At 43.4% G+C, this 9,453-nt stretch overlaps 1 protein-coding gene across 2 annotated transcripts in view; it reads right to left on the reverse strand.

The window, feature by feature from the left end:
* The window catches only part of DUSP14 (dual specificity phosphatase 14), a 22,429-nt gene that overhangs the window by 11,964 nt on the left and 1,012 nt on the right, over positions 1-9,453 (reverse strand). Inside the window, exon 1 of one of the 2 annotated variants that reach the window (XM_006154435.3) lies at positions 7,994-8,016. The exons of the other annotated variant lie outside the window; for it this stretch is intronic. The gene's annotated coding sequence lies outside the window, so the exon portion shown is untranslated. Of the gene's footprint in view, positions 1-7,993; positions 8,017-9,453 lie in introns of those variants that run through there. 2 annotated transcript variants of the gene reach the window in all.

Genomic DNA, 9,453 nt, shown 5'->3' on the forward strand with positions numbered 1-9,453 from the left:
AGACTCTTGATTTAGAGATTCCAAAGAAGAACAGAAGCCCTTTCTCTAGCTCTTCACTTCTCAAGAAGTGTGACTCAAGGCCCACAGCATCAACGCTGCCTAGAGAGAAATGCAGAATTTCAGGCCCTACGCCAAGACCTGCAGGATCGGGTTCTGCAGTTTAACAAGGTCCCAGGTGATCTGTGTACACATTCAAGTGTAAGAAGTGCCGCTCTCATTATCTGCCTCATTCTGTCCCCGTGGACTTGCTGAAGCAAACTCGAGGGCATGTCCTGTTAAAGCCACAAGAGCATGCTCACTCACGGATCAGTATCATTCTGCTGTCATGGTTCCTAGATGAGGAATCAGAGGTAAATGGAAGTTAAGAGGCTTTCACAGACTCTACACAGAAATTCAGTAACCCCAGTGGGACCAGAACCTTCGTTCCATGAGCTGCCCATTTGTTGATTAGTCATATAATCTGACCACAACAGATGAACCAATCTAAAGACAACTAAAACATACATTTCACTGGGGAAGCAATTAAAACTGCAAAGAGAAAGCAGTTAAGGAACATAAAGTCAGTCTGTGCTTTATCTGTAATCTGGATATTAATCTCTAAAAATTCTAAAGTCCTAAGAAGTATAAGATGATCATTGGGTGTAAAAAAATCTGAGAAAGCTGCTAACATCTGCAGTTAAATTTTGGGACTAATCGGAAACCAATTTGTGCAACGGCCTATATAAAAATTTTGATTTATGTAAGTCAGAACACCTAGAGGCAAAATATTTTTAAAAAATTTAAAAATCACATATCAGCAGTAAAAGCCCAAGTAGGTATGAGTTTACCTCAAAATTGCCAGTCTTGGGACCAGCAGATGGTGTAATGATTACGTTGCTAGACTCCCACGTAGCTGCCTACGGTTCAAGTCTCGGACCCAGTGATTCAAGAGTCACTCCAGGTGCATGTGCATGCATGTGTGCATGCCCAAGATCCCAAGAGGAGAATGAAGGAAAAGGGATTGTGGCATGGCCCTCCCCCTAGGGGGGCAATTTCTCTCTGGCAAGCGCACATACCCTATAGCAAAAATCTTTCTAAAAAAAAAGAAAAAAATTGCCAGTCTCTACTGCCATCGGAGAAGCGGAACAATGAAATTTTTAAAAAGCACAGATATTTTCTTTTTCCTTTTTAGCTGCAGACCCCCTATTTTCAACAGAGAAAGAGCGAAAGAGGGAAATCACCCCCTGGGAAGATGGCCTGCAGCAATCCATTCTCTTAGGATTTTCCTCAGATCTTATAGTCCTTACAGTTAATTAGAACCAGCAGATGGTATGGTGGTAAGGCGCTTGACTTCTACATGGCCAACCACGGTTTGAATCCCAGAAAATCATACCAGGTATGTGTGCATGTGTGCCCAAAATCCTGAGAAGAGAATGAAGTAAAAGGAGTGGTAATTTCTACTCTTCCTGTTTCCAGTGAATGCACACGCCCTATGGCAAAAACCTTCAAAAAAAATTAATAAATTAGAATAAAATTCACAAGACTAAGAACTTGGGAATTAATAGTTAATCACCCTGTGATCATCTAACCTTTTGATGTCTCACTAGATACATCGAAATCCCTAACTCCAGCAGTGAGCTTCGTCTTTCCCCTGCAGGGACTTCTTTATCTTATCCCTTGGCCCAATTCCACATTAGTGTATGTGTGAATTTATACCAAATTACCTTCATTTATCAAGTGCTGGGAAGTGTATATCCTACTTGTCTTTATAAATCAAAGGTGTCTATCGCCGAGCAGGTAAGGTAACAGTTCAGAACGGCTAGGGTTTCTACACCACCCTACGGCCACAGCAAGAATGAAGTTTTCAGCTAAGTAGGAGTCAAAAGGCAGAAATCCTGACGTTATTCCCAAGTGTTCTTTCCTGAAAAAATATTGTCTTAAAATATAAGAAGATAATATACGGCCAGCCTTATGCTATGGTGGTTAAGGCAGCTGGATCCTACATGGCCAACTACAGGGTTCAAATCCCAGACCTGGCCGCTTGAAAAACATACCAGGCAAACGGGGATGCAAGCCCAAAATCCCCGGAGGAGAAATGGAGAAGAAAGGCAGTGTGGCCTCCCCCACTGGAGGGAAGGCAGGTACTTTCTCATTCATATTCATTCTGTCTCTCTCCTCCCTGGCTTCCCCCTCCCTCCCTTTCTTCAGCAAGTATACACACCCTGTAGCAAAATTTAAAACTAACTAACTAACAAGACAATATACATAGATCCCTTTCGGAGACTATATACTATTTGTTACAACATTCCTATATTACTATTCACCACACTCTTATAGGGGAATACAAGGGCCTCAGTCCCACTCTACTGTTCAAATCGGGGGTAGGCCAACCATCCCACCAGTTTTTGTACTGCCTGTGAATTAAGACTAGTTTATATATATTTTTTGTAATGGATGAAAAAGGGCCAGCCCCCAAATCGCACATGGCTGACCGTGGTTCAAATACCAGCCCAGTGGCCTGAAAAACATGCCAGGCACGTGTGTGTGTATGCCCAAGATCCCGACCAGATGGAGAAATAGAGAAGGAACTGTGGTCTGCCCACGTTCTGTCAGGGGGTGCTTTCTTCCTCTCCTCCTTTTTCTCTCTTCCCCTCTGGTAAGCGCACGTACCCTCTGGCAACTGGGGGCAGGGAGAAAGTCACTATTTCATGGGCACCTTAAGATTACATGAAATTCATGGGGGCCGGCAGGTGGTGCGGTGGTTAAGGGCACTGGACTCCCACATGGCCAACCATGGTTCGAGTCCCGGGCCTGGCGGCTTACTTTCTCACTTTCCCTCTCTCCCTCTCTCTTGTTCTGTCTCTCTCTGGTCAAATTAAAATTAAATAAATGAGTAAATAAAGAAAAAGTTAAATAAAGTAGTTATTAAAAAGATTACATGAAATTCAAACTTCAGTATCCATGAGTAAAGTTGGAGTGGAACACACTGGGACGTATTAACTAGGCCTACTTTCACTCTACAGCAGCATAGGGAAGTCTTCGTGGCTGAAACCTTCCAGCGTACAAGCCCCAAGTATTTACTACCTGCCACTTTACAGAAAAAGTCTGCCAAGCCTTTTAGATTAATAAGTTATAAAACCATCATGGCATGGTAAAGAACTACTTTAAGGGCTAGCAGGTGGCGAAGTGGTTAAGGGCTCTGGACTCCCACATGGCCAACCACAGTTCAAGTCCCGGATCTGGCAGCTTGCTTTCTCAGTTTCTCGCTCTCTCTCTCCCCCTCCCTCTCTAGTCAAATTAAAATAAGTAAATAAAGTTAAATAAAATAATTCTTTAAAAAAATACCTACTTTTCAAAGAAGTACTTTTCCAAGTATGATTCTAAAGAGCCCTCCATGAGAACTGCCTGGGATGCTAGCCACAATGCAGAGTCATAGGACCCACTTCAGACCTAATTAATCAGAATTTCTGGAAGTGTAAGTCTGAGAATTTATATGGGAATTATGTAAGTATCTTTCTGGAAGTGATATAAAAACATTATTGGGGCCAGCAGGTGGCAGAGTGGCTAAGGCACTGGACTCCCACATAACTGACAGCAGTTTGAGTCTTGGACTTGGTGGCCTGAATATCACCTCCAGCATGTATGCATACATGCCCAAAATCCCAGGAGGAGAGTGGAGAAGGGACTGCAGCAGGACCATCCTCCCTGGGTGAGTGATTGCTCACCTTCCCCCTCACTGTCTCTCTCCGGCAAGTGCACATGCCCTATGGCAAAAACCATTAAAAAGAAAAAAAGAAAGAAAGAAAAAGGAAAGAAGAAATTATTAAGATTAGGCTGGTATGGTGGAAAAGAGAAATACTATCTATTGCAGTTTCTAGGAGGATAAACTAAACAAGAAACTCCATAAACGTAACTTATTATTTTAGGAGAGATCATTTTCAAATAAAATACTATAATAGTTATTTGAATTTAAGATGTAAGCCAGTACAAGAAAGTTCCATTTCATTGCCATTTTGGACCATGTCTAGCTCAAAGTTTGTACCAAGTAACTGATACTCTATAGAACACTGAATATTTCACCCATTTCTATTAATAAGAAACCACATAAAATGATGTACAACCTTTAACCCTAAAAGAGGTCATCCCCTAAACAAAAAACATGTGGCAGTACAAAATACAGACTACAAGAGACTTCTACATCCTTTTGCATTTGTCAAAAGTGTTTGACTGAAGTCCTTGGGGCTCAGAAGAAAGTCTATCAAATTTCTGGGAGTAGATATCCCAGTGAGGGAAGGGAAAAGCAGCCCAAGGGAGCTTCAACTTTGTCATGCTTATCCTTTCTTCCTTCCTTCCTTCCTTCCTTCCTTCCTTCCTTTCTTTTTTTTTTTTAAGAGGTTCTTGCTATAGGGCACATGCACTTGCCAGAAAGAGACACAGAAAGCGTGTGATCCTCTTGGGACCTTGGGCACACACGCTCACATGCACACACACCTGGAGTGAGTCTCAACTGCAGTCAGCTACATGGGAGTCTAGCAACACAACCATTACACTATCTGCTGGTCCCAGGACTGGCAGAGGTAAACTCATATCTACTTGGGTTTTTACTGCTGATACATGATTTAAAAAAAAAAAAGTGGGATCAGCAGTTGGCGTAATGGCTATGTCTCTGGACTCCCATGTAGCCGACCGCGATTCGAGTCCTGGATCCGGTGGCTTAAACTCACACCGGGTATGCGTGTGCGTGCCCAAGATCCTGAGAGGAGAATGGAAGAGAAGGGATTGTGGTGTGGCAATCCCCCCGGGGGTAATTTCTCGCTTTCTACACCTACCTTCACATATAAAGAAACATTTAGAAAAAAATACATTTTAAATATTGTAAAGGAGTCATTTATTCCTCTAGCAAGGAATCTGTGGTTACTTTGGAACTGCCAAGAAAGTAGAAGCCAGAGTCTCTCCTCTGTGCCTCTTAGGGAACTTACGCGTCCAAGAGTATGAATCCCTGTCCTCAGAGGGCTCTGTTTTTTTTGTCGTTTGCTTTGTTTTTCAATTTGCACACGGTGCTTGAGAAAGCACCCCCTAGGGAGAATGGTCATGTCCCAATCCCTTTTCCTCCATTCTCTTAGGATTTTGAGCACGCACACACGCCCAGTGTGTTCCTCAAGCCTCTAGGTCCAGGACTCAAACTGCACAGTCGGCCTTGTGGGACTCACCATTCCACCAGCTAGTCCTGTCTCACAAAGTTCTTTTTATTCCTGTTTTTTTTCTCAAGTTTTTGCCACAGGGTGCATGTGCTTGCCAGAGAGAGATAGAAAAAAGTGAGAAATCACCTCACAAGAGAAATGGCCATGCCATAATCCCTTCTCCTCCATTCTCCTCTAGAGATTTTGGACACACATGTATATGCTTCATGTGTGGCCTTCAAACCACAAGGTCCAGGGCTCAAACCACAGTCAGCCATGTGGGAATACAGCACCTTAACCACCATGCCATCTGCTAGCCCTCAGAAAGTTCTTTAACAGGGTCAGGCCCGGGTTCCTATACACACAGTGTACTGACTGCCCTCCACGTTTAGGGTGGGTCACAAGGGAAAGCATCTGCCGGAGGCAGGATCCACTGAAGATCTTCAAAAGACCCATGAGGGAACATCAGGTGGCATGATGGTTGAGGTGCTGGACTCCCATATGGCTGACCATAGTTCAAGACCCAGTCCTGGTGGCTTGCTTTCTGTCTCATTCTGTCTCTTTCTAATAAGCACAGATGCCCTATAGCACATTGTTAAAAATAATAAACAAAAATAAATAATTCCTTAAAAAAAAAAGATTTCTAGGTACTATTCACTTTTATTTTTAGCATTTCATTCTTGTATATTTCTTTAAGTATTATTTATTTTAATTTTACTTATTTATTTTTAAAAATTTGACTAGAGGGAGAGAGAAAGGGAAAGTGAGAAAGCAAGCTGCCAGGTCCAGGACTTGAACCGCAGTCAGTTGTGTGGGAGTCCAGCCTTAACCACCATGCCACCTGCTGGCCCCTCATTTTTGCATATTTAAATTTTCCTATAACTACGCATTAGCTTAAAAAGAAAAAAGGTATAAGGAAACTATTTCTGATGTTTGGGTACAGTGCTAGTGCAAACCATAAAACTAAATATAAATAAATATAAATACAATGATACATGATTTGCCAGGGGTCACACTACCTTGGTGACATTTATGTAGTCATTCAAAAAATAGCTAAGCCTACTGTGGTTAAACAGCAAATACAGTGGATTACAAATTCAAGGCTGACACCACTGAAAGAATGTAAATTGGTATAACCACTTAGGAAAATAGGCATCAACTAGTAAAGCCAAAGATACACACACCGGACCCAGGGCTGTGCACAGCTGCCCTAGGCCACAAACACCCCAGCTCTTCATCAACAGCAAACTGATAAATACCTTGAGGTATGATCACACAAAAATTAACCACCACAATCACATGCAACAACATGGGTCAATCTTCAAAAATAGCAAGCTGCAGGAATTTAAACAAACAGACTATGTGAGAGAGAGAGAGACCAAAAGAGAGGAGGACTCAAAGGAATACCTACTTTGATTCCATTTGCACAGACGTGAAAAATAGGCAAAATGAAGAAACTATGTTTTTTAGGTATTTATATTTAGTGGATAAAACTACAGAAAAAAGAAGTGATTCCATTAAAGTCACAGGGTAGTTACTGGCTAGGTTACCTCTTGGGGTGAGGGAGAAATCATGCTTGGGAGAAAGAAGGGGGGACATGAATCCAGAACCTACATGGTCATTACACTTATGTTTGCTTTAAAATAATTCATCAGGTTACCCACCTGTTTTATATCCTTTCCTGCATGTTATCATTCACAATTTAAAAGGTTAAACAAATACAATGTTGATTTCCAGGAATTCAGAGCCATTACAACAATTCTGGCCAATGCGGGGAAGGAACCCTTCCTCTCAGAATGTCACTATTAGCCCGGCAGCCTCAGAAGGTCAGGGGCCTTCCTTTCCTTCTACCCAGCAGCATCAGCACAGTCTCTCTGGCCTGGTAAAAGTCTTCGATAAATGCATAAATCCATAATCCCCCAACACGAATTTTGCTTTAACTCACCCATGCCCTGAAAAAACTGATTTGAACTGTGCCCACCTTCACACTTCCCCTTCCCTTCTGTGTCTTCACCCCAATAAAGCTTTCATAAATAATAAAGCTACTGCCTTTGATGTTTGCTGGGTAAGTTTATACCCAGGCCGTCGCTTTAGCAACTCTCCCTCCTTCTACTCTTCTGTATGCCTCCTTAAGAGCAAAGAGAGGCGAACACTCTGGTATCCTAGGTTTGCATGCATGTGTGCGTGTGTGTGTGCGTGTGTGTGTGTGTTTTAATGGAAAAGTTTTCATTTGCACCTAAGAGTACAGCTTACGATCGTTACAATTTAACTACATAGAAGTTGTTCAACAAGAGGTCATTTCCCTGATGCCCTGAGAAATGCCATGTTTTCAAGACAAATAAAACTTTACAACCAACTGTACTTAAAATATATGAAACCTGTTGTGGAGAGAAGTCAAATCTGTGAACAGGATCAGTCAATTTTAAAATTTCAGTTAAAAAAAAAACTGTACAAATAGATCTATAGGAAAAAGCTTAGAAAACTCTAAATTAGATACACAAACCAAAAAAATAGGCATCTCAGTTAATTTTGAGAAAGATGCTCAAAAGGAGGCTTTAACCTTATTAGTAAAGTTTTAAATTGTTTACACAGAATAGTTCATGTATTACTTGTGATAGCTGAGAAAACAATTTAAAATCCATCCTGCCATAAAATTAAATCCCTATTGCAAAGGAACCAAGCAAATAGACCCCTCCCTAAAGGCTATCTTTTAAAAATGCTTAAGTTTTTATGCTGAAGTTTTCAGATTCCCTGGACTTTTTCACCTGGTCAGTTTTTTTTCTGATATAAACACATTCATGTGGTCCTGTTAAAGAATATCACAGAATTCATACCTGCAGCCAGCCAATACGAAAGGTTTCAGACGGGAACTCAGCACAGACACGTTCAACACCGACGTTAAAAAGACTTGGAATGAAGGAAACTGTCTCCCGTTTTATGGGGGAAAGCCAAAAATACCAAGCAACTACCTCTCCTCCCCCAAGCGTCAGAAGATGAGTCAGAGCCGAGGCAGGAATAGGGCCCATGTGTCAAGCCGCCTGTGCACGCTCCTTCCTGCCTCCTCCCAGCAATCCTCTTCCCTCACCCGGGTCCCCCTCTCTGGTCCAGACAGTGATGGGAATTCTCTCTCCAGCTAAAAAGAAATGATCGTTCATTCCCGGGGGAAGCCTCATTTCCTGTTTCTCAAGGAAACTGGCACCGGGGGCTTTTGCCTCATTCCCTATGTTTCTCAAGGAAACTGGCACCGGGGGCTTTAAGGAGTCGGCAAGTAATAACCAAATTGCAACTCCAGGGAGTGGGGTTTCCAGACACACACAACTTTGCAAAGAATACAGCACCTTTGCTCTCATTTCAAAGAGGAGGAAATAAGCACGGAGAAGCCCTGACTTGTCCGACGTCACTTTAACTCCGTAGCAGAGCGGAGTCCCAGGCACAGAACTGCGGAGCACTGGCCCTGGCCTGTCTTTTCACCGATCTATTCAATCTCAGGAAGAACGTCCCAAGATCCCACTGTACTTCTGAGCCGCCTTGTGGACTATGAATTCCAAAACACTCTGGGTTAAATCTCTTGGTCCACATACCCTTACAGTAAAGAATCAGAAGTTTGTATTTTGTCCCGTTTCTACATCTGTAAAACGGGATGGTAATGCTCTCCACCTACCTTTCTTATAAAATTGTAATAAACGGCTCACGAGTTAACACATGCTAAATAAAAAACTGCTGAATGGAAAGTACAAGGTGTTTTTTAAAAAGCCCTACACAGTAAAACTGCATCTGTAAGTCACTCCTCCTCCTCTTGCCTCTGGGATGCCCAGTTACCATAACACTGGATGGAACCATTGGCAACATCCACCTAAATATAGTTATACAATCCCGCAGGAGCACGGCACGCGACTGCTCTCCCACACACGAACTCAACTCCGCTCCGGAGCAGGGGTACTTCGGGAAAAAGGCGTCTGTTCGCACTGTGCGCATAGACCACTGCGCTGCAAGACTCAAGTTGGAGACCTGGCACCGCTCAAAGTCAAGTTGTTTCCGTCAATGCACCAGAAACCTTTGGACGATGCAAAAAGCCGCCGCCGGCGCCCACGGCTCAGGGCGGGAGGATGCGGCCGCAGGGGTGAGGAGGTCCAGAGGCCACGGCGCGACCCGAGAGCTGAGGGGTCAGGCGGGGGAGGGGAGAGGAGCAGACGCGGATGCTGGCGACCGAGCGCAGAGGGTCGGGGTCCGGTGGCGGCGGGAGCAGCACACGGTGCGCGACCACGGCCGGCAGGCGGAGGGGGCCTGCGGAGGA

This window comes from Tupaia chinensis, unplaced genomic scaffold (assembly GCF_000334495.1).
Source record: "Tupaia chinensis unplaced genomic scaffold, TupChi_1.0 Scaffold000407_4, whole genome shotgun sequence".
Lineage (NCBI taxonomy): Eukaryota > Metazoa > Chordata > Mammalia > Scandentia > Tupaiidae > Tupaia > Tupaia belangeri.